The sequence below is a fragment of the Bos indicus x Bos taurus genome, chromosome 1 (genome assembly GCF_003369695.1).
Source record: "Bos indicus x Bos taurus breed Angus x Brahman F1 hybrid chromosome 1, Bos_hybrid_MaternalHap_v2.0, whole genome shotgun sequence".
Taxonomy (NCBI): domain Eukaryota; kingdom Metazoa; phylum Chordata; class Mammalia; order Artiodactyla; family Bovidae; genus Bos; species Bos indicus x Bos taurus.
In genome coordinates, this window is record NC_040076.1 from 443,278 (window position 1) to 469,664 (window position 26,387).

General features: G+C 38.1%; 2 pseudogenes; both read left to right on the top strand.

The window, feature by feature from the left end:
* Window positions 1–4,378: 4,378 nt before the first annotated feature.
* Window positions 4,379–5,485, top strand: LOC113898326 (annotated as a pseudogene).
* Window positions 5,486–8,469: 2,984 nt separating this feature from the next.
* Window positions 8,470–9,704, top strand: LOC113881666 (annotated as a pseudogene).
* Window positions 9,705–26,387: the final 16,683 nt, after the last annotated feature.

A 26,387-nucleotide genomic window follows, 5' to 3' on the forward strand; every position in this document is an offset into this window, starting at 1 on the left:
ACAGCACATACAAAGTGATCAGCAAATGTGAGCAATTGCTATTATTCTCAGCAAAGGTGGATCATTATTTCCACCCCTTTCTGGTATTTGGCAGAATGCTATTGTGACTTCAAACCCTATGTCCTCCAGTAAGGAGCTCTAAGTGTAAGACTGGCACAGATTAGAAGACTTATCCACATATTTCATAATGGCAACATAATCCCTGGTTCAGAGGGCAATGTTTGAATGCAGCAAAAAATGCTCTGCAGTTCATCATGACATCTGAAAGGAATTGTGTTGAACTGTGTACCAACTTGGGGCTTTCCAGGTGGCTCAGTGGGTAAAGAATCCACCTGCAATTCAGGTGACGCAGGTTCAATCCCTGGGTCAGGAAGATCCCCTGGAGGAGAGCATGGCAACCCACTCCTGTATTATTGCCTGGAGAATCCCATGGACATAGGAGCCTGGTGGGCTATGGTCCATAGAGTCACAAAGAGTCAGACATGACTGAAGAGACTTGGTACATGAACCAGCTTTAAATAGCTTTTCCCATCTGACGACATCTCATACAACTCCTTAATTATTTGAGTCCCAAGATGATGTTGCTTGCTCTCAAGATGAAGTTGTTTGCTTGATGTCTTGTTGGTGTCCCACAGAGATCAATGATTGGTTTGGAAGCTTAAGAAATATGAGCTCCAGGGATACACACACATAAAAATGTAAAGCATGTAACATTTTCCCTCATAGCATCTTCACAAACAGGAAGCAAGGCCTATCTCACGGGTTGGTTGGACTACACTCTGTTTTGGGGGAATGGACTGAACTGTATTTCCTGAGGTGTGGAAGCTTGTTTATTTGTTTGTCTTCTCATAAGGGTAGTATTGTTAGCCATGTATGAGAGGTGGAACAATTGTAAAAGAGGGTAGTGACATTAGACATTTTTAAAAGTCTGTAGTTAGCCTGTATTTATAGAGTATTTTAAGAAATGTCCAAATTTTGAGCACTCCATTTTGAAAGTATTTTCACTTTTTGTTCTGAGAAACAATCTCGACAGGACATGGAAACAACTCTATCTGCAGAGCCGAATTTGAAACAGCTGTCAGTTTAAGAGGGAAAGAGTGTGAGCCAACAGGGAGGAATGCTCGATTCCTCTCCCCTTTCCTCCTCCTCCCCCCTCACTTTAACTCCATCCATGGAACCTGGGAAAGACAGCAGGGAGAGTCTCCTGAAGTCACTCTGAGGCTGGGAGTAGGTGCTGAGGGCTCCTCGAAACTGTTCCAGGAGGAACACAGACATGTGAACCACCTCTGAATCAGACAGGAGGGGGATTACTTTGTCCTTGTGCCAAAGGGATTTATAGATGTCTCTCTATAGCAATTTTCTCACATTTAATACCTTTGACATTTTGGCCCAAATTATATTTTGGTCTTTTCATGTGTTGTGGGTGTGTGTGGAGGATGGGGTGGGGAGGGAGATGCTGTTCTGTACCTTCTCAACTATTTAGCAGCATTTTGTCTGCCCAGGGGGCTTCCCTGGTGGCTCAGAGGGTAAAGAATCTGCCTGCAATGCAGGAGACCTGGGTTCAGTCTCTGGGTCAGGAAACTCCCCTGGAGACAGGAATGGCTACCCACTCCAGTATTCTTGTCTGGAGAATTCCATGGACAGAGGAGCCTGTCAGGCTTACAGTCCCTGGGGGTCTCAGTCAGAAACAGCGGAGTGACTAACCCTTTCACTTTCACTGGTCGGTCCACTAGATGTCAGTAGCAACCCTCCCGATTGTGACAATCAGCAGTATCTTCAGATATTGCTAAATGTCCTGTGGGGTTATAATCGCTCCTGGTTAAGAACCGCTTCTCTCTATAAGTAATCAGTAGCCTGATTTTTCTTTAAAAACTGGAAAAGGTTTTACACAATTATGTACTACTTTGAAATCAGAAAAAGACGAAGTCACTTGTACTGGCCATTGAGGAAAGAAAACCATATCCTCAGAATAATTATGTTTTCAAACCACAATATTTTAATTCGCATGTCCTTTACCTCTTCAAGGGCTTCCCTTGTGGCTCAGCTGGTAAAGAATCAGCCTGAAATGTGGGAGGCCTGGCTTCAATCCCTGGGTTGGGAAGATCCCCTGGAGAAGGGAAAGGCTACCCACTCCAGTGTTCTGGCCTGGAGAATTCCATGGACTCTATAGTCCATGGGGTCGCAAAGAGTCGGATGCGACTGAGTTACTTTCACTTCATTCACTTACCTCTTTGAGTGGCTCGAGGGTAAAGAATCTGCCTGGAGGATACACCTGAGACGTTCTGTACCTGGGTTGGGGAGATACCCTGAAGGAGGAAATGGCAACCCACTCGGTATTCTTGTCTGAGAAATCTCATGGATGTAGTGGCTTAGCAGGCTACAGTCCCTAGAGTTGTAAATAGCTGGACACAACTGAACACACACGCACACATTAACCTTTCTGAAGTTATTTGAAGAATGTGGAAAATACCAGATGTGTTGGGATTTAGTCCAGATTTTTTACCCCCTGAAAATAACCAACTGGTGCCTCCAAATCATTTTATTGTTACTAAGGGTGAGTAGAGAAAATACCCTTCATTGGCATTTTCAATATGTCAAAAGCTTTGAATATATATCTCCTATATTAAAAAAAAAAAAACATAACCCTTAAAACTTTTATGTTTTGTGAGAATTCAAGCAAGATTCTTTTCTAAAGTTTCTTTTTAAAGTTATCAGAATAAAATACTTATATTTAATGGATGTTGTGAAGATCAGATATACAATGCAGCTTATGTATGCATGTATAATATTCTGTGTGTGCAACCTGATTTACTACGTTTTTACTTGCCATCTTATCATAATCATTTTTAGATCATTAAAACTTCATTTATGGCAAAGCCACTACAATATTGTAAAGTAATTAACCTCCAATTAAATAAATTTAGATTTTAAAAAAAGCAAACTTCTTCAAAGAGCTGTGATTTTCTATATGTATGCAGTGTATCTTTGAACTTTTTTCCTGTTGCTCGACACTTTATTTCTAAATTTTGCTTTCATAAATAATGGTGCAATGCAGCAGCAAGCATTTCTGTTAATTACATGTTCACATCATTGTTTAGCTCTTCAAATAGAGCTAAAACAGAGGATATATTTGTCAAATAGGTGTTCATAAGGCTTGAGAGTCACAGTTACAGAATGTCAGATTTTGAATATCAGTTCCCTGAAGAATGACAGACAGTGTGTGCCATAATTAACAAAATCGCTATGCAAATTTTATAGGAAAATATACTAATATAGATTATAAAATCTGCTTTCCCAGCTAAACCATATTTAAATAAATGAACACTTGTGAATTAGCAATCTTAAATAAGCATACTTCATATATTTCATTATAAAAGATTTTCTAAAAAATTATCCACTGAATCCTAATACTTTGAGAAATGATTAAATAGTAAGTCAGTAAAAAGGTATTGGAATATTTTTAATAACCATTTTATTGACCTATAGTTAATTTTCAATGCTGTGTTCCTTTCAGGTCTACAGTAAATGATTCAGATATATCTATATCTATGTAACTGTATCTATTCTGTATAAATATAGATATATCATATTCTTTTTCAGAGTCTTCTCCATTATAAATTATTATAAGATATGAATATTGTCCCCTTTGCAGTATAATAGGTCATTGTTATTTATTTTATATATAGTGACTGAAATTTGCTCAGTAGTGTCCGACTCTTTGCTACCCCTTGGACTATACAGTCCATGGAATTCTCCAGGCCAGAACACTGGAGTGGGTAGCCATTCCCTTCTCCAGAGGATCTTCGCAACCTAGGGATCAAACCCAGGTCTCCCACATTGCAGGCGGGTTCTTTGCCAAATAAGCCAACAGGGAAACCCTTCTATATAGTGCTGTGTATATATTAATTTAATTTAAAAAATGGATAATTAAATAATATTTGATATCTTTCTGATGATTCAGTTCTAAGCTCTGAATTATATATAACTAGTTTAAGGAATCATACAGGCTCATATGGATGCAAGTCTTTCCTGTGATCTGTGAAGTAAACTAGGGACTCGATGTATTTGAGTGATGCAATTTCTGAGCTTTTCCTAAACTTCCCCAAAGCAATGCCTTATTTATTTGTTATAAAATGTACCCTATATATCATCATGTCTCTTTTAGGAGAATGCTTCTGCTGCTGCTAAGTCACTTCAGTCATGTCCGACTCAGTGCCACCCCATAGACGGCAGCCCACCAGGCTCCCTGGTCCCTGGGATTCTCCAGCAAGAACACTGGACTGGGTTGCCATTTCCTTCTCCAATGCATGAAAGTGAAAAGTGAAAGTGAAGCTGCTCAGTCATGTCCAACTCTTAGAGACTCCATGGACTGCAGCTTACCAGGCTCCTCCATCCATGGGATTTTCCAGGCAAAAATACTGGAGTGGGTTGCCATTGCCTTCTCCCCTTTTAGGAGACAGTCAAAACTAAATTGGGGATGATCTCATGGAGAATAACTATTAATATTTTTCTGCAACCATGGTAAAGGGAGGACATGGACAAGGAAAACTGCACTGCTGTGACAGACTTCCTCCTTGGATTCTCAGATGCCCCTGAGCTCAGAGTCTTCCTCTTCCTGCTGTTTCTTTCCATCTATAGAGTCGCAGTTTGGGGAAACCTGGGCATGATTGCTCTCATTCAGGTCAGCTTTGGACTGCACACCCCCATGTACTTTTTCCTCAGCCACTTGTCCTTTGTGGATTTCTCTTACTCCACTATCGTCATGCCGAAGATGCTAGCTAACATCTTAAATGAAGACAGCCATTTCCTTCCTGGAATGCACTGTGCAATTCTACCTGTTTTGCACATTTGGGATAACTGAGGTCATTCTGCCGGCAGTGATGGCCTATGACTGCTTTGTGGCCATCTGTGACCCACTGCTCTACATGGTCACCATGTCCCGAAATCTCTGCATGGAGTTGGTGTCTTGTTGCTATCTCAGTACTACTGTATGTTCTGTTACTCACTTGTGTTTAGCTCTTCAGATCCCATCCTACAGATCAAATGTGATCAACCACTTCTTTTGTGATCTTCCCGCTGTCTTGTGTCTTGCTTTCTCTGATGTCACCGGGAATCGATTGGTGCTATACATTGTGGCCACTTTCAATGAGGTTATCACCACTGTGGTCATCCTCACGTCCTACTTGTTTATTCTCATCATCATCCTGAGGATGCGCTCTGCAGACAAAAGATGCAAAGCTTTTCCACGTGTGCTTCCCACCTCACTGCCATCATCGTCTTTCACAGAACAGTCCTTTTCATTTATTGCCAGCCCCACTCTGGCAACAGCATGGGCACTGACAAAGTGGCCACAGTGTTCTGCACTGTAGTGATCCCCATGCTGAACCCCCTGGTCTATAGTCTGAGGAACAAGGATGTGAAAGAAGTGCTCAGAAAAGTGGTAAGCTCCAAAATATTATCCTAGAGAATATTTTCCTAGCAGGACTCAGGGTTAGAGATTGGAGGCTGATGAAAGGGTAATGATGCGTTTCAGTGTTGGAGTGAAAAGAGCAGTCAAGATGTGAATAGCTATGAGTGAGTCTTTTTAATTCTCTTTGTGCCTTTTCAATTTACAAGTTTAGGATTGATTGAGAATATTGCAAAATGTGCAGCCTACTTCTTTGCTTTGATGCTACATAAAATGTTTTAAATTGGACAGTATACTGGACTGTTAAGGCACACAAATTTAATTTTCTCTTAGACTTTCATGAGTTTAATGGACTAAGTATCACATTGTATTTTAACATCCATTATGGGGACTACGATTCATTTCATAATTGAACACCTACTATTTTACAATAAGGAACACACCTTTGTCAGTTTTTACAGAGAATAAGATTCCATATGTGTATATAAATATAAATATATATATTCTCTTTATTGTTTTGTTCTTACTTCCTTTATTATTTTTTGTTTTTGTCATTGCAGTGTCCAGTGGTTTAGGGGTTTCATATATTATCACATATGAATAATAGAAATATTGATAATAATTACATTACAGAAAGTTTAGGGAAATTAAATTACATGTCAAGTGAAAATAGCCTAGGAATATACCTAACACATAATTGGTCATCTCTTTATGTATGTGTATATGTGTGTCTCTTTCATGCATTGGAGAAGGAAATGGCAACCCACTCCAGTATTCTTGCCTGGATAATCCTAGGGACAGAGGAGCCTGGTGGGTTGCCGTCTATGGGGTCACAGAGTCGGACACGACTGAAGCGACTTAGCAGCAGCATATGTATGTGTGTGTGTGTGTGTGTGTGTGTGTGTGTGTGTGCACATAGATGTATATTGTCTATTGCACTTGACAGTATTGTGCTTTGCAGATACTGCATTTTTACAGATTGAAGATTTGTGGCAACCCTGCATCAAGCAAGTCTATTAGCACTGTTTTTCCAGCAACATTTGCTCACTCATATCTCTGTCACATGTCATATTTTGGTAATTCTGGCAATATTTTAAACTTTTTCATTACTGTGTAAGTTATGGTGATCTGCCATCTCTGATGTTACTATTGAAAAAGATTATAACCCACTGAAGGTTTAGATGGTGTTAGCATTTTAAAGTATTTTTCAACTAGAATATGTATATTTTTTAGTTTTTATTGATTTGCAAAAAATTTTTAAATTATTTTATTTTATTTGGCTGTGCTGGGTCTTCTATGTGGCATGTGGACTTCTCTAGTTGCAGTGTTTGGGTTTAGTTCCCTGTGGCATGTGGTATCTTAGTTGCCCCCAAGGGATCAAGCACAGGTCCCCTGAAAAGGACAGTGGATTCTTAACCACTGGACCACTAGGGAAGTCCCAATATATGTACATTTCTTAGACATAATATTTCAGTGTACATACTTAGACATATGCACACTGAAAATGTGTTTGACCTGCTTTATTAATGATATTTGCCTTGTTGGAAAGAGAAAGTGAAATCGCTCAGTCGTGTCCAACTCTTTGTGGCCCCATGGACTGTAGCCTGCCAGGCTCCTCCATCTACGGGGTTTTCCAGGCAAGAATACTGGAGTGGGTAGCTGTTTCCTTCTGCAGAGCATCTTCCTGACCCAGGGATCGAACCAGGGTCTCCTGCACTGCAGGCAGGCTCCTTACTGTCTGAGCCGTCAGGGAAGCCTAATTTGCCTTATCACAATAAAGTAAATATACCAAACCTATAATATCTCCCAGCTATGTCTGTATGCTTATAAATGTATATGCCTACATATTATGTAGATATATTAATATATTATATATGTGTATGTATTGGTTGGTTGTTGTTTAGTCACTAAGTTAGGTTCGGATCTTTTGGGACCCCATGGACTATAGACCATCAGGTACCTCTATGTATGCAATTATTTAATAACCATTGTTATGAAGAGCAGCATTGCTGACTTTTGCCTCTTTTCTCACTTTCAATTACTTTCTTCTGGCTTACTTTAAAAATATGCATTAAATGCTTACTGTGACTCATAGGTGGACTTCTAACCTCTGTGTACATTTCTTTTCTGTGTCTTGATGAAATGACCTTTGTTCATCCTTCCTTTATGTGTTTAAACTTCATTTCTTCCTTCAACCTTGGCTCATATGTGTCACTGATACTTTATTTGTGCTTCCATTATGATTTATGTAAATTTCTACATTAAATTCACTTGCTCAATGAAGCATCTCTCTGTGTGTCTATACTAACGTTAGAAAGCACTACAATGGAGTTTATGAAAACCGGGATAGGCAATTTGACTCTTATTTTTTAATTTGACAAGTAACACAAACTTCTCAATTTCTCAGTTTCCTCAAGTTTGAACAATGGTTATTACTGTTAACCTCTCAACATTATACCGAGATTACATTTTGACAACATGTAGGTACTCACTGGCACTAGGAAGATCCTTTATGTGTGTTTCAGTGAAATCTTTGGGGCCTGGAACTATTTATTCTTTTCTCTCTCACTATCACGTATTATAAGTTATATTTATTTTTTTATTAGATAGATGAATAAAAACTGGTATATAAACTGTATGTATATTGAGCTTTTGGGGGGTGTTAGTTCTAAAAGGTCTTGTAGGTCTTCACAGAACCATTCAACTTCAGCTTCTTCAGCATTACTGGTTGGGGCATAGACTTGGATTACTGTGATATTGAATGGTTTGCCTTGGAAATGAACAGAGATCATTCTGTTGTTTTTGAGATTGCATCCAAGTACTGTATTGTCACCCTGCTTATTTAACTTATATGCAGAGTACATCATGAGAAACGCTGGGCTGGGAGAAGCACAAGCTGGAATCAAGATTGCTGGAAGAAATATCAATACCCTCAGATATGCTGATGATACTACCCTTATGGCAGAAAGTGAAGAGGAACTAAAAAGCCTCTTGATGAAAGTGAAAGTGGAAAGTGAAACAGTTGGCTTAAAGCTCAACATTCAGAAAGTGAAGATCATGGCATCTGGCCCCATCACTTCATGGCAAATAGATGTGTCAGTCACTCTTCTAATATATTATTTGCAAGACAGATGTTCAGATCCATCCATCAGGAAGAATGTCTCTGACCAAGAGAAATATAACCATTGGGGCCACATTCGCCCTCTTGGGTTCTCAGACTACCCAGAACTGCAAGCCCCCTCTTCCTGGTATTTCTGGCCATCTACAACTTCAGCATAGCAGGGAACCTTGGGATGATGGTCATCATCAAAGTTAACCCCAAACTGCACACCCCCATGTACTTTTTTCTCAGCCACCTCTCATTTGTGGATTTCTGCTATTCTTCCATCATTGCTCCCAAGACGCTGGTGAACCTACTTGCAGAAGACAGAGCATTTCATTTTGGGGATGTATGGTGCAGTTCTTTCTCGTTTGCACCTTTGTGGTGACTGAATTAATTCTGTTTGCTGTGATGGCCTATGACGGCTTCGTGGCTATTTGCAACCCTCTGCTCTACACAGTCGTCATGTCCCAGAGACTCTGTGCCATGTTAGTGGTCACGTCATATGCATGGGGAGTAGCTTGCTCCTTGACTCTCATGTGTTCTGCTGTCGAATTATCTTTTCACGGTTTCAACACAATCAATCACTTCTGTGAGCTTTCTTCCTTGATTTCCCTCTCTTATTCTGATTCTTATCTCAGCCAGCTGCTGCTTTTCACTGTTGCCACCTTTAATGAGGTGATCACATTGCTCGTCATTCTCACGTCTTGCGTGTTCATTGTTGTCACCACCTTGAAGACGCAATTAACTGGTGGTCGGCCTTCTCCACCCGCGCCTCCCGCCTGACCGCCATCAGCATCTTCCCCGGCACCATCCTCTTCCTCTACTCTGTGCCCAGCTCCACACTCTCCAGGCACACAGTCAAAGTGGCGTCTGTGTTTTACACGGTGGTCATCCCCATGCTGAATTCCCTGATCTACAGTCTGAGAAATAAGGATGTCAAGGACACAGTCAGCAAACTAATGAAAACAAAATTGTTTTCACATTGAAGGCATGTAACTGCTAAATATTTACTTTAGTTATTAAAGAACACTTTTCTGATTTTGAATGGATTATGTCAAAAATTTACTTAACAAATAACTTTAGATTTGAAAAACAAAAACAACAATGGAAAAAATATGAATTTTAGATCAGGAGACTATACCTGGTTCTGACTAAGTCAGAGAAGATGGATTGACCTGACTCAGTCATTATCTACAAAACCAGTTTAATATTTTGTTCATAAAGTGGTATATAGAACAAAAGAATATAGATAATATATCAAACATATTGTACATGTGCTGTAAACTCTAGTTCTGTTATTCCTTTTTTCCTGATGACTAATGAGTAGTCTTAAATAAATGACCAATTTTATACTTTAAATTTAGTGAATAGATGACAGGGAAAGATATAGTTTTACTTTCAGGAACCTCCCAAGCCAGTGGTGTTAGTTAATATCATAATACAGTTGGTGGGAAGAGACTGTACAAAATCATTTATGGCTATCATGCATCTTTTACTTGGCCTTGAAGGATAGACAGATTTTTAAAGAGAAATAAAAGAGAATGACATAAGTTTTACTTGAAAGTGAGAGTTGGACTGTGAAGAAAGCTGAACGCCAAAGAATTGATGCTTTTGAACTGTGGTGTTGGAGAAGACTCCTGAGAGTCCCTTGGACTGCAAGGAGTTCCAACCAGTCCATTCTAAAGGAGATCAGTCCTGGGTGTTCATTGGAGGGACTGATGCTGAAGCTGAAACTCCAATACTTAGGCCACTTCATGTGAAGAGTTGACTTATTGGAAAAGACCCTGATGCTGGGAAGGACTAGGGGCAGGAGGAGAAGGGGACGACAGAGGATGAGATAGCTGGATGGCAACACCAACTCGATGGACATGAGTTTGAGTAAACTCCAGGAGTTGGTGATGGACAGGGAGGCCTGGCGTGCTGCGTTTCATGGGGTCGCTAATGACTTCGGAAACAACTGAGCGACTGAAATGAACTGAACTGAAAGAACATAATGGTCAAGAGTCAATGATTCAAACATATTTTAAGCTATTATTGTATGTCATATGCCTACAAGGTATCTTGCCAGGTGCTTGAAGAAATGAAATTGTGCATACATTGTAGCTACAATTCTAACTTATTTTGGAAGAAAGTTTCAGTATAGAGAATGAAAGAATTTACAAGAGGCTTAAGAAAATTAGCTTGCTTCTTGAAATACTGAGAACAAAAACGTAGATACTTTACACATATTGTATGTTTTGTGTTGCCCATCACTTACCAATCATTATATATATATTATTACTTCACATGGCAGTTTGATCAAGCCTGTATCTTAGTTCTCCTTAACAGGACTCTCTAGAAAGTCTCCATAAAACAATTGAGTAGATTTGCTGTAAAAATTGGGAGCTAATAGCTTTCCTGGGACTTGAACATTGCTTTAAAATAGCTCTAATTTTTAAGTATAATCTAAACATTGAAATAATCTAATCTATATGGTTGTGTATATCAGGGAGGATTACATTTTCCTCTAAGCAATGTGATATTTAGGGGCTTCCCTGATAGCTCAGTTGGTAAAGAATCCACCTGCAAAGCAGGAAACCCAGGTTCGATTCCTGGATCGGGAAGATCCACTGGAGAAGGGAAAGGCTACTCACTCCAGTATTCTGGCCTGGAGAATTCCATGAACTGTGGTCCATGGGGCCCAAAGAGTTGGACATGACTGAGCAACTTTCACTTTCACCCTCATAGGCACATATATCTAATTTGAAATTAGCAATCATATTTATATTTTCTTTCATCTGTTGCCTCATCAGTTTTGCTAGAATTACTTATGCATCTGTTTTCTGTTCTATAATCTTTGTGTCTGAATGAAATTCCAAATCTTTTGGGAAAAATATTAAGAGAAATAATTCTATTTTCATGAGGATGAAGTAAAACTTTGAAAACAGTTCAATGGGGTAATTTCAAATGCTTATATGATTTCAAACTTACAAGGATGAATTATGTACATCACTTTTTTCTGGTTAACATTTTGATATGTAGTGATAACCAACATTATTTTATATATTCATAAATAAAATATATTCTTCTACAAATCACTGCTTACTTGATATTTACATTAACTAGAATATCAGTGGAAAGTAGCAGAAATGTTATATTAACCTTGACTCAAATCAGTAATAAATAATCCATTTTCAGAGCATAAATTTTCATGTTTCTTCTCTATCTTGACAAAGAATGACTAATTTTTTTGATTAATTCAGAGACATAATTCCTTTATTCTTATTCTGAAAAAATGGAAATACATATTACTTAAGTCCTCTGATCGTGATTTAAAAATTAGTGTGTGGCATAATCAAGAGAATTATTTAATATGGCAACACTACAGGCATTGATGCTCTTCAATAAATACTGATGTAAAATTCCATACTCTTCTATCATTTACCTTTAGATTTCAATTCATTTTTGGTAACCCCTATAGCTGCTGTAGAGTATAATTTACATTGATGTTACTCATTTTTTAAACTCATGTGCCTCTAAAATGAGTGACTTAAACTGCTTCTAAAGAAATCTCAATTATGATAATGTATTGAGTTAAATATACAATGGCAGAAAGCATCTCATGCATGAATATATTGATATAAAACAAAGTAGAAAGTAGACTTTAGAACAAGAAATATCACTAAGAATAAAGAGGGCATAAAATGATGAAGCTATGGGTTTATCATGGATTAGCTTCTTCTTCAGAGAAGGCAATGGCACCCCACTCCAGTACTCTTGCCTGGAAAATCCCATGGATGGAGGAGCCTGGTAGGCTCCAGTCCGTGGGGTCGCTAAGAGCTGGGCACGACTGAGCGACTTTACTTTCACTTTTCACTTTCATGGATTGGAGAAGGAAATTGCAACCCACTCCAGTGTTCTTGCCTGGAGAATCCGAGGGACAGGGGAGCTTAGTGGGCTGCCCTCTATGGGGTCGCACAGAGTTGGACACGACTGAGGTGATTTAGCAGTAGCAGTAGCAGCTTCTTCTTTTTAGTCTAAAACTTAAGGAAAGAAATTTTCCAAGTTGGTTTTTCTGTTTTAACTCTGAAGTAGGCAAATCACTCAATTTTTGTTGCTACTGTTGCTACAATTTGTTTTGTTTTGCTTTGATTTGTTGTTTGAAAGTGATATGTTTTCAATTTAAAGAATTGGAGAATTTTCAATGTTAAGGAAATTAGTTCAAGGTATGGAGAATATGCACTTCCCAGGTGGCACTAGTGGTAAAGAACCCACCTGCCAGTGCAAGAGAAGTAAAAGACTTGGGTTCAATCGCAGGGTCTGGAAGATCCCCTGGAGGATGGCATGGCAACCCTCTCCAGGATTCTTGCCTGGAGAATCCCATGGACAGAGGAGCCTGACGGGCCACAGTCCATGGGGTCTCAAAGAGTCGGACATGACTGAATGACTTGGCATGCATGCATGGAGAATATACCAGGTATACTGGATACCAAGATTTCCAGTACTTGACTCAGTCTCATTACTGTATATATGAAAGCATGTATAATTCTCCTGCTGCTAGGAAGGAGGGCAGAGAATAAAATTGCTCGATTTTCATTTGTTTTTTCCCTCAGGAAAATGTCAGAATGGTAGATCCTACTCACATAGAAACTGCCCTGTAGTACATGAGAGACCTTGGGGAAGTCTTTACTTGCCTTTCTTAATATGGATAAAGGAGTTATCTTTTTAGGGTTGAGCCAAATGAGAGTGATAACATATGATATCTCTGTGCATTCATATCTCTACATATACATCTTCACTTACATCTGCATATATACACTACATGTGCAATTTGATATCTTTATTTTTTTAAGTAAGCATATTTTTTAAAATGCAAAACCATAATTTTAAATAACATAATTTTCTACCCGAGATATGATACCCCATAGTTTTTTTTAAAAAGTTCTATTTTTTTACTGTTAACTTTCCCTATTCTAAACAATGTTACATTGTAGCTTTGGCAATAGTATTTTCTCAATTTTATCAAAATGTAATTAAATTATTTCTTTTAATAACTAACAAATAATAAGTCCACCTGCAATGTGGGAGACCTGAGTTTGATCCCTGGGTTGGGAAAATCTCCTGGAGAAAGGAATGGCTATCCACTCCTATATTCTTGCCTGGAGAATTCCATGTACAGAGGAGCCTGGCAGGCTACAGCCCATGGGGTCACAAAGAGTTGGACATGACAGGGAGACCCATTTTCACTGTCAAGAAAAAAAACTCATTAAAGATCATATAGCTTTTATGGTTTTCAAGGCTAAGACTTGGGAAATATGTTACCAGTGGCTTTCCAGAAAAATGTATACCAGAGTTACATCTTTCTCAGTCCTTATTGACACTGACCACTACTATTGTAATTAATTAAATCCCTTTGTTAATTTGATAGGTAAAAATGATGATGATCTTCAGCATATATTGAAATTCTCTTTTGTATATTCTGCACAATTCAAAATGTAACTGTCCTTATGAGCCACTATTTTCAAAGAGATAGGTCATACTCCCCAACAAGGGAATTGTACAAACCTACTGCAAATTTATGTGACTGATAACTGAATAGAACAATTAGCTTGGATTATATAGGATCATAAAAGCTGTCACCCTACTTTGGCAGACTTACAACATTTCCCAAAGAAAGAGTCGATCTCCATCAGGCTCTAAATTAGATCACTGATTATGTTTCAAGGTCCAACAAAATATCTAATTGAATTCATCAGCTCGATTTATTGATAGATTAAAGTGTGGAATTACATTGATTTCTGCTCATAATTGAATTTTAGTATTTTAGTCAGTGGGATCCACTGGGATATTGAACATATTGAATTATTTGATGATTGCATTTTAAAGAGTGTTCAGTAAAAATAAAAATAAAGCCAAAAAAAGAGAAGACAGTGTTTGATGCCTATAATTTTCTGAAGTTAATATAAACATGCTTTCTCCCTTATTCTTTTTTTTTTTTTTTTTCAGAAGAAACACAAAATCTGTCATTTGGTTTCCCAGACCTGACATATGGTAGAAAGCACTCCTGTGGGAGAGTCCACTGTCACTGAATCATCAGAAGCTTCTGAACTCAAAGTCTTTCTCTTCCTGCTCTTTCTCCTCAAAGATGCTGTCACACCTTTGGCCTGAGCATCACTGCACCAATTTAAGGCTATACCAGTTTATTCCACCATTCTAGTATAGCCTGTTAATTGTTTGATAAATTGCTTTGAGCAGGTTAAATAAAATTAGTTAGCAAATATATAATACAATTTTACATATAATAACATACCATTTTGTGAGCCACAATATAATAATATGTTTCCCTTAGACATTCTTAACGTGTAGAAAAACATATGACATCACTTAATTTTGTGTTTAAACAATTTCTCAGTAGAACTGTAATTATGCAGGTACATATTCCCACTGGGAATTGGGTATCAGTGTGTGTTCCTGGGATCTGATGTGAGATCAGAAAACTAGTCTCAAAAGCCTCAGAGAAATATAAAAGGTCTTGAATTATCCTAGGGAACAGCAGTCTTCCTGAGGGAAGCACAAATTTCTTCTACAAACACAGAAGGCCATTCAAATCAGATAATTAAAAAATGTTACAGTGGGTCAATTTTTCTCTTTTAAGTATCAAAATTGACTTTTCCTGTGAAAAATGAACCACTGCTGACACAGTATAGAGAGAAGGTGAATGAAAAAGATAGTGATCTTACCTTAATCCCAGGATATTAGAACTTGATGGGATTTTAAGTTCTTTTAAGTTCATAGTCACTTATTCTACATGTAGAAACTGATAGTTTGATAATAAATATTCCCCGAGTAACACAAGTTTTAAATGATCAAGATGCATCTAACAAAAACAATAGCAGCAAAAAGCCCCAAACATTTGACACATGATATTAAATCAATTCTCACTATATTGGACTCTGATTAAGAATCTAAATGTTAACACTGTTCTAATCACCTATTATTTCTTTTTAAAGCATGTACATATCCATTAAGGCTGACTCAATCTATTTATTATATTATCCATCTTCTCTTACAGTATTGCATTGATGCCATCAATTATCAACACCCAAGTAACAGTACTGGGGTGGGGTTGCTGCTGCTAAGTTGCTTCAGTCGTGTCCAACTCTGTGCGACCCCATAGACGGCAGCCCACCGGGCTCCCCCATCCCTGAGATTCTCCAGGCAAGAACACTGGAGTGGGTTGCCATTTCCTTCTCCAATGCATGAAAGTGAAAAGTGAAAGTGAAGTCGCTCAGTCGTGTCCGACTCTTAGCGACCCCATGGACTGCAGCCCACCAGGCTCCTCCATCCATGGGATTTTCAAGGCAAGAGTACTGGAGTGGGGTGCCATGGGGTGGGGTTAGAGGAATGTTTTTAAGGGAGTAGGAAAAAAAAAAGTAGTGACTAGTATCAATAAAGAGAAAATCCTGCAAGAATAGATGATTTTGCTAAACTCTTCCAAAATCCTGTTTTCATGCTCACCTGCCAAGTACATAGAAACATAGTAGTTGGCTCCTAAATGGTGTCTGTTTTTTATTTCCTGTATTATTTTCCCTTTCCATTTGTTCTATTTAGCTTTTATATTTCTTTTTTGAATCTTGAAATTTTCTTTCAGACTTGAAGTGTGTAATAAACTTGAAATATTATTACACTTAATGTTCTCTATATAAATTGTTCTCTTCAGGTCCTGCACATCTGTGAATAGAAATATGAGGTTTGGCAGAAAAACACCTCAGCAAAGAAGTGTTTCTCATGGTCAAAGCCTCAAGCTTATTTAAACATTGTCCCTAAAGATGAGTCTCTTTATTTGATGTCTTCCCCTACAATGCAGGAGACCCCAAGTTGATCCCTCGTTCAGGAAGATCCCCTGGAGAAGAAAATGGCAACCCACTCCAGTACTCTTGCCTGGAGAATCCTATGGACGGAGGAGCCTTGGTAGGCTATGGTCCATAAGGTCTCAAAGAGTCAGACACCACTTCACTTTCACTTTCACCTTTGAATAGTCATTTTTCATTATTACAAAAGAAAGAATAGCTCAGAAAAGATATAATTGTATCTTTTTCTTGCCTTCAGAGAGTGGCAATTGCTCCACTCCTTAATCAATAGACAATCTTGTCTCTATGTTTGCAGAGCAAAGCAGATGGACTATCATTCAAGGAGAGTTAATATTTTCTAAGGAGGAAGCCATCTGTATTTCATAAAAGTATAATTCCAATGAATTAACTAGTAGATCAGTGATGCTTTCCTTCTTTGCTTAACCCTTTGCTTAGAGGAAAAAGGAATCCTGATTGATAATAAAATAATATGTATTAATTTCTCAAGAAGTTCAAACTTGTCTCAATAGCTTAATAATATTAGCTTCCAAGGTGGCACAGTGGTATAGCATCCACCTGTCAATGCAGGGGGCAGAAGAAATTTGAGTTTGATCCCTGGGTTGGGAAAATCCCCTGGAGGAGGAAATGGCAACCCAAGACAGCATTATTGCCTGGAAAATTCCATGGACAGAGGAGCTTCATGGGCTACAATCCATGAGGTTGCAAAGAGGTGGACACACTAAACACACACACATCACACATTGAATATTCGCTGTGTGAAAAACACTATTGAAAATACACATATTAGCTCATTTAATCCTCATCATTGTCTACCCTGTAGACAAGTGTCACTATAATATGTAATTTACATATCAGAAAATGAAATCATATAGTTGTTGAAATTTTGCTGAAGTCATACAAATATGAGGTGAAAGAGCCAGACACACGGGATTTATCATCCATGCGTTCAACCACCACAGCACATCTTCTCCGATATTGTGTCAAAAGATGTAAACCTGTTGGAGCACAAACTCTAAATCAAGATTTATGCTAGCTTTAAGCTAATATCCGTATATCCAATTCAGCACATTGAGTTTTGGGGAATAACTGTCTTGGTTAGGCTAATCTTTTAAGTACCACTGTCTCTAACATTTCCATTTCTGGGGAGGTCGTATTTATTGAAGAGTGCCCAGTGATCCAGAATGTCCAAACTCTGGCCCTGACTCTTTGATTGCAAAGTTATGCAATCCTGGATTGTTAACTGGGTTGAAATCATCAGTTCCTCTTCAGTAGAGGTGGCCAACATATTTTAAAGAGCTGTGAGAATTAAGTTAGATGAGAAAGCACTTTGAAAATTATAAGATGGCAATGTATCCATGCCAGATTTTCACATTTACTCTAATTTATCTCTTTCATCTCCTGCATTGGCAGTCAGATTCTTTACTACTCAAGTGACCTGGGAAGCTGTTAATTTAGCTAACAGAACAAATGTAGAAAAATAGACATTAAGTAATCCAGAATCTGCAATCATAATTGTATACATAGTTGATTTTCTATACCCAAAGAATAGCTTGGTAAATAGTTGCATTATGCCTATTAATTCTAAATGTACAAAAAGTTTCAAAAGACATTCAGTTTTATTAAAAATCTGGAACAAATTGAGAAAAAACAGGAGGATAAGATTTTGGTAATGTGGTTAGATCATAATCTGAGATAGAGTATATAAAATGAAAATGAAAATATATTCAAATCAGACATTATGCAAATGCTGAACTTGTAGGAGCTGTGTGTGATGTGCGTTGTTAAGGAAGAATTATATATGTATGATATATATATATACACATTATATATGACATAAAATGTATATATATGTATGTCTATATATAGATATATGTATATATGGGCTTCCCTGGTGGCTCAGCTGATAAAGAATCCACCTATAATACAGGACATCTGGGTTCAATCCCTGGGTTGGGAAGATCCCCTGGAGAAGGGAAAGGCTACCCACTGCAGTATTCTGGCCTGGAGAATTCCATGGATTTTATAGTCCATGGGGTCACAAAGAGTCAGACATAACTGAGCGACTTTCACTTTCACTGTATATGTACATATGAACTTTGTACTTATATAAAATGTGCACATGTAAAAGATTTTACTTATTTCATTCATTAAGATGCTATAAATGTTACAAAAGATAATTCAAAGAATCACAATATTATAAATCAGGAATTCACAAATAAACTGATAATAGATACAAAACGGCCTTTCCACTACAGAGCAAATCAGTTGTCTCTGGAAAAAAATGTACCTGTCTATAAACAAGTATCATGTGTGTTTCTCTGGGCTATTTACAATTCACAGAGCTGTAGACTAGTGCAATGGTAAGAGAATGCAGACATCATTAAGAGAAGGGCGTAGGTGACCCTTTTTAAACATCTGTTACAATTTATCATTAAACATTGAAATAGTCCTGAATACTCATTATATTGCCTGGATTAATTCAGTAATTGTCCAAGCATGAAAATTTCTCTAGTTAGATTCCATAGCTTGGCTTATACTCTAAAAAATAAAAAATGGATGTACTACCTACTATTAATATGTTGCCAACTTTAGAACGGTGAATCAATGAGATGCTAAAGATATTTAACTGTAGAAGAAAATCATTTAACATATAATTTGATGAGACAGGCACTGTCATTTTCATACTAATGATGATGAAACTTAAACTTAGTGATTACTTGGCCTGACTAAAGAATTGTAACCGCTGAGCATTAGAGTTAGGATTCAGTTACTAATTCTGTTACTGATTCAGTAACTAATTCTGAATATTTTCTCTTTCTATTTTACAAGCAACTCTTAGAAGTTCCTTTTTTCCTCAGAGGCAAAATGCTTCTCAATGCATGAGAGATAAAGTACTTTGACTCCTCTAACTAGGCAAGGTTTTGACTGAAATAGAAATACTTTAACTTGTTGTACAAGTAAAAAAATACTGCAAAGTGGAACAGAAGTGAGTTACTCAGAGGGTGCTATATGCAATGTGATTAACCATGATCATTCACATTGGTGAAAGATGAGAGAGTAAATGAAAGTAAGAGGTTCAGAGGTTAGAGTTCACCCACTGGTTGATGCTGTGTCATTTAATATGGAAAATTATAGCTTTAAGAAATAGAAGTGGTAAGTTATCAGTTCAACTGGAAATACGTACATTTTCGGTGCTTACTGTTCATATGCCTAGGGGTTACCAGGATGCCCGTGGATTTAGAATTAATGTTCTAATTACTTTAGCCATTTTCATATTTATTTTTTCTCTGACTCTTCAGGTTATTATAAACATCGGTACCCTGTCAAAATTCCAACCTCCACAAACCCTGCAGAGAATGCAGGTGAACAGCTCTGTGAAGACACAGTTCTTTCTCTTGGGAGTCAGTGACCACCCAGAACTGCAGAGTGCTCTTTTTGCTGTGTTTTTGTCCATCTACTCTGTTACCCTGATGGGCAACCTTGGGATGATTTTATTAATCACAGCCAGTCCCCCTTTGCACACCCCTATGTACTTTTTTCTCCGCATCTTGTCTTTCGTAGATGCCTGCTACTCTTCAGTCATTGCCCCCAAGTTACTTGTGGGCTTAATTTCTGATAAGAAGACCATCTCTTACAATGGCTGTGCTGCACAGTTATATTTCTTCTGCTGTTTGGAGGACACAGAGTCTTTTCTCTTGACTGTCATGGCTTATGACCAGTACATAGCCATCTGTAACCCCTGCTTTACACCATTATTATGTCCAAGAGGATTTGTTGCCAGCTTGCAATTGGAGCATTTCTGGGAGGCACCATGACCTCAATCGTCCACACCACAAATATATTTCACCTGTCTTTCTGCTCCAGTGAAATTAACCATTTCTTTTGTGACACCTCCCCTCTCTTCTCTCTGTCCTGCACTGACACTTACATCCATGACATTGTACTGGTGGTCTTTGCTAGTTTAGTGGAAGCCCTCTGCCTTCTAATAGTTCTCCTCTCTTATATCCTCATCTTAGCATCCATTCTTAAAACAGGTTCTGCAGAGGGAAGAAGAAAAGGATTCTCCACTTGTGCTTCCCATCTGACCGTGGTCTCTATCTACCATGGTACCCTGATCTTCATTTATTTGTGCCCTGGCACTGTCCATTCAATGGCTATTGATAAAGTGACCTCTGTGTTCTATACATTGATTATACCTATGTTAAATCCCTTAATTTACAGCCTTAGGAACAAATATGTAAAAAATGCCTTCAGGAAAATGATTAGCAGAAAATTTCTTTCTTAGGATAAAACTGAGGCTGACAGCTTTTCTACCCTGTTTCTTTTTTATTTAATTTAAGTATATTTATTTTAATTGGAGGCTAATTACTTTACAATAGTGTATTGGTTCTGCCACACATCAACATGAATCTGCCATGGGCGTACATGTGTTCACCATCCTGAACCCCCTCCCACCTTCCTCCCCATACCATCCCTCCGTGTCATCCCAGTGCACCAGCCCCAAGCATTCTGTATCAAACCTGGACTGGCGATTCATTTCTTATATGATATTATACAGATTTCAATACCATTCCCCCAAATCATCCCACCCTCTCCCTCTCCCACTGAGTCCAAAAGACTGTTCTATACATCTGTGTCTCTTTTGCTACCCTATTTCTTGACTTTTGTTCTCTAAATCTCTAAAGATTCTGAGTGCTGAAGCTCTAGTACTTTGACATAAGTTCCTATAACCTACCAATACAACCTTCTGAATTTCCCATTATTTTCAATTGTGCCTAAATTGAGTGTAGGGAGCAGGCCTTAATAATCTTAATCTTCTCTCCAAACTAAGGAAGAGTAGCAATAGGGTCTCTGCTGTTTTGCACAAAAGGTGTTTTTTACATCTCTTTCCTCTGTTCCTGAGAGGCCCTAGTGAGGTATCATGAGAAGAGCAACTGCTCTATCCATGTCAATTAAACTTACTTCCCTAAAGGCTCCATTTTTTTTTTTAACAATAGGCTTAATAGACTTGCTCAGTCAGTGTTACTGTATCAGATTAGTTTTGTTTGTACCCTTTTTATGTGCTTACATCACCCTGTAAATATTCCATCATAACACATAGAAATAAGTAGTAAATAAATAAATAAGAACCCTCTCTCCATGTCTAAATATTCCATAAAAGCATGACGCTTACTATCCTGTTCCCCATTTTTTCTACTATGCCACTTACAGTGTTTGATCTGAGAATTCAATTTGAAAATACTTACTGAACAACAAATGTATGAGTGTAGCCAGAACAACTAATATAAGATTGAACCTTTGTAAAATGATCAAAAAAATTGTTCTTTTCTTTGATTTTATCCTACCATGTTCACTTTAGGTGAAATCTATTTGCATATGGTTTCTTTTGCCCTATACAGAAATGAGAGTCAGAGACAGGAATTATTTGTTATAAAACTCTTCATTCTGCCTTATTTCCTCTTCATTCTGCCTTAATTATATCAGCAAACATCCCCTGATCCTCCAAAGAACACCAAAGAGGACTCCCATCTCCCCACTGGGTTCATAGCATTGCAGTAGTTAATAATGAAAATAAGTAAGCAAATAAACTGAAAGGCCCCATAATATAGTTCATATCATAAACCATATATGTTAAATCATATATTAACACAAATATAGTTCCCTTTGCAGGGGAGGAACAAAGTATTAGTTATATTAGAATGCTATATATAGTGATTATGTTATCTATGAAAGTATGAAATAAATTAGAATACTATTCTAAACAAAATTTTAACAGTGGTTATCACAATTGTGTAGTGCTAAATTATTGTATGCTAGTTAATCCCTGAAATATTTTCCAAAAGCTTAATTAATTGCATATTCTGTTCTGCCTGTATTCAATTAGCAATTAATCCAGTTGTGAAAACAACACAATTTAAAGTTCTCAGAAGCATTCATTTTATCTTAGGTTGTGGCCATGAAAGGAACATGGAGGCACTCTTTATAATTTTAGGAGAGAGCAATTGCTTATACAGATTTTTATTTAGGTTAGGTTTTGTTCACTTATGTTCAATATCCCTTTGGTGCTGATGATTTTATAATCAAGATATCATTTGAAGGAAACAACATATTAAAAAACTTGGAATTTTCAGCAGATTATTTGAATTAGAATTCTAATATGAATTGGAATTTTAGACAAACATATTTTATTGTTTCTTCAATATTTTCTCTCATGATTTCAAGTTATTTATAGTTCATAGAATATAGCACATTTCAGGAACTCTCAATCACTGTCTAAAGCTCTTCGCAACCCAATGAAATTTATTAAGAACATATGAAAGTATTTATATCTGCAAACATTAGGCTTCTCAGGTGGTCCTGAAATTTCTAGACAGTGTAAGACTTTGAAACCTCAATTCCTGTTTTGTTTTTTAATTTCAATTTTTTTCTTCTCAATTAAGCATCTCCCTTTTTCCAATTTCCAGGCATTCAGAGGAATGCCTCCCTGGTCTGGTAAGTCATAGAACATTCAGACCCAGGACAATACAATCATGAACTGCTGTTTAGTCTATCAAGGAGAAAAGGTCCAGGTAGACAATTAGCTCCTAAACATATATATCCAGCCCCTAAATAATGGCCTTGGGTCTTAAGAAAGTGTCAAGGAACAGTGTCACAATGTCTGGAAAACCTGAGAAACTTAGGGATCCAAGAAAGCCATAAAAATGACAAACTGGATGTTGTGAAGTTTAAACTAATTGGTCAAAAATGATGCATATTAAAGTTACAAGTCAGCCAAAAATATGCAGATCAATACTAATACATATATAAAGCTGTTGTAATCCCCACCTTTTGGGGGCTCTTCTCTCCTTGTCAGTGTCTATGCTAAGGGCTTTGCATCTCTATCTTCTAAAATAAACTTTGCCTGTGTGAGTGTTTGCTAGTTTGTGGAGTTCATTCCTCGGCTCCAAGAACAGAATCTGGTTTCCTGTTTCAGCACCAGTGATAAGAAATCAGCCTGCCAGTGCAGGACACGCAAGAGGTGTGAGTTCAATCCCTGGATTGGGAAGGTTCCCTGGAATGTGGAATGGCACCCCACCCCAGTATTCTTGCCTGGAAAATTCCATGGACAGAAGAGCCTATGGCTCATCGGGTTGCAAAGAGTTGGACATGTCTGATCATTATAATAATGAAGCCCATTCATATCATGTAAAATTAGCTTCACTGACCATTTTTCAAATATATATGTAATGAAAAAAAATCCCTGTTCTATTTTTATCTTTTCAAAGTTTTGACTTAATAATGTTTACAGAGGATCAGGAAAATGGGTTGTTTTTGTTTGTTTGTTTGTTTTGGTTTTGATTTATGCTCATTTCGAGAAAATGATGAAGATGGAAGAGAGTTTAAGGTAATAAGATTTGAAGTTGAAGAAGATTTGAAGATTGAAGACCTGAGTTCAAATCTTAAATATACTACCTTTTATTTGTTAGACCTGTGACCTTAGCCAACTAACTCCTCATCAGGGACTAAATTCTGGTATTGAAAGAAAAGATGGTGTAGTTTATCACATGAGGTCACGAGATGGAGTCTGCTGGATTCATCTTTCACTTTATAGCCAGCTCACTGGGCTCGGACGATCCCCTGGAGAAGTGAATGCCAACCCACACCAGTATTCTTGCCTGGAGAATCCCATGGACAGAGGAGCCTGGCGGCTACAGTCCATGGGGTTGCAGAGTCAGATACGACTTAAGTGACTTAGCATGCATGCATGCCAGTCTTAGAGATTCTAGTTGCACATCTCAGCTGCAGCTCATATCTGGAGTTCTCTGCCCAGAACCCTAAGGACTAGCTTCTCCTGACCCTGCCTTCCCTCCTGCTAGAGCTTAGCAGAGATTTCTTCACAGTGACCTATGCTGGCCACACCATTTTCAATCTTGGCCAGATGCCTGAAAACTACCTTAATGCTCTAATTTCCAGATGTCACAAGTCCCACCTCACTACTGATTTCTGTGGACAAAACCCTTCTTGTAAAGTTAGTTTCTTTACTGCCATGAGTGGAATTAGATTTATAACCCAGTACACATTTTTATTGTTAGAAGACTTTGCTCTCTAATTCATCCTCTCACACACTATTCAACTACCTTATGGTTTATCACTGACTTTAGACTCTCCACCCACACTCTTTTTACTGGCCACTGCTCAGCTGTCAGTCAGACTATCATCTCACCATCCATCTGCTTTAGTTCCCATCTCTGCACCTCAGAGGATGCCCTTTATTAGAAATGTTAACTGCTTACCAATCAAAGTGAGAGGGTAACAGGCAGGAAGGCCAGGGGTCTCTAAATGGAGAAAATAGCCCACAAGTGTTAGACATTTTTATCTCTCTTAAGCGGCAGGAGGAAACAAATTAGTGATATTTTGTCCTTCTCTATACAAATTTAAAAGGAGGTTTCTCTTAAAATACTGTGTTGCCATAAGGACACCTGGTTTCGCCTGAAGTTAACTATTCTCAAACCTAGAGATAACCAATGCCTTTTTCTTATGGAAATGTTTGTCTTCAGCTATGCTAATGTACTATGCGTTTACCCCAAACTCTGTCATCAAGTCGGTTCGCCTCTTGGCTCAGAACCTACTTGAAAAACCAGTATGTTATACTCAGATATAGTTCCCCTAATCTATGTAAATGAAACTATTTGTATGGTGGTCTGCCCTTCTTCAAGATTCAAGTTAATCATTTTATGGCCCAGGATAAACCATTTGGTGCCAAGATTATCCCAAAATGCATCTTATGGGTGAGGGGCCGGGAGCCATTCTGAATTTTAAGACATTCCTTTCTTTCATTAACAGACTGCTAGTGACTATATAACATTCAGCTGAAGATTAGCAGAGGGGTACTCTTCTGCCCCCTTCTGATGCCTATGTCAGAAGCTTTCTCTATCTCCTTTATACTTTAATAAAACTTTATTATCCAAAAGCTCTGAGCAATCAAGCCTCGTCTCTGGCCCCGGATTGAATTTTTCTCCTCCGGGGGCCAAGAATCCCCGTGTCTTCGCATGATTCAACAACAACCTTTCAAAGGGATTTCAGACTGTATATATTTTTGAGAAAATATTTTACAAGCCAGACTTTGATGAAGGTGATATTTCCAGGCTGCCTTATTTTTTTAAAATCCACATATTCACAATATCTTTTTTTTAATTTTTTAAAATATAAATTTATTTCTTTTAGTTGGAGGCTAATTACAATATTGTAGTGGTTTTGCCATACATTGACATGAATCTGCCACAGGTGTACATGTGTTTCCCATCCTGAACCCCCCTCCCACCTCCCTCCCCATCCCATCCCTCTGGGTCATCCCAGTGCACCAGCCCCGAGCACCCTGTATCATGCATTGAACCTGAACTGGTGATTCGTTTCACATATGATAGTATACATGTTTATTTTCCCAAATCATTCCACCCTCTCCCTCTCCCACAGAGTCCAAAAGACTTTTCTATACACCTGTATCTCTTTTGCCGTCTCGCATATAGGGTCATTGTTACCATCTTTCTAAATTCCATATATATGCGTTATTATACTGTATTGGCAGAGAAGGCAATGGCACCCCACTCCAGTACTCTTGCCTGGAAAATTCCATGGATGGAGGAGCCTGGTAGGCTGCAGTCCATGGGGTCGCTAAGAGTCGGACACAACTGGGCGACTTCATTTTCACTTTTCACTTTCATGCATTGGAGAAGGAAATGGCGACCCACACTAGTGTTCTTGCCTGGAGAATCCCAGGGACAGGGGAGCCTGGTGGGCGGCCGTTTCTGGGGTCACAAAGAGTCGGACATGACTGAAGCGACTTAGCAGTAGCAGCAGCATACTGTATTGATGTTTTTCTTTCTGGCTTACTTCACTCTGTATAATAGGCTCCAGTTTCATCCACCTCATTAGAACTGATTCCATTGTATTCTTTTTAATGGCTGAGTAATACTCCATTGTGTATATGTACCACAGCTTTCTTATCCATTCATCTGCTGATGGACAACTAGGTTGCTTCCATGTCCTG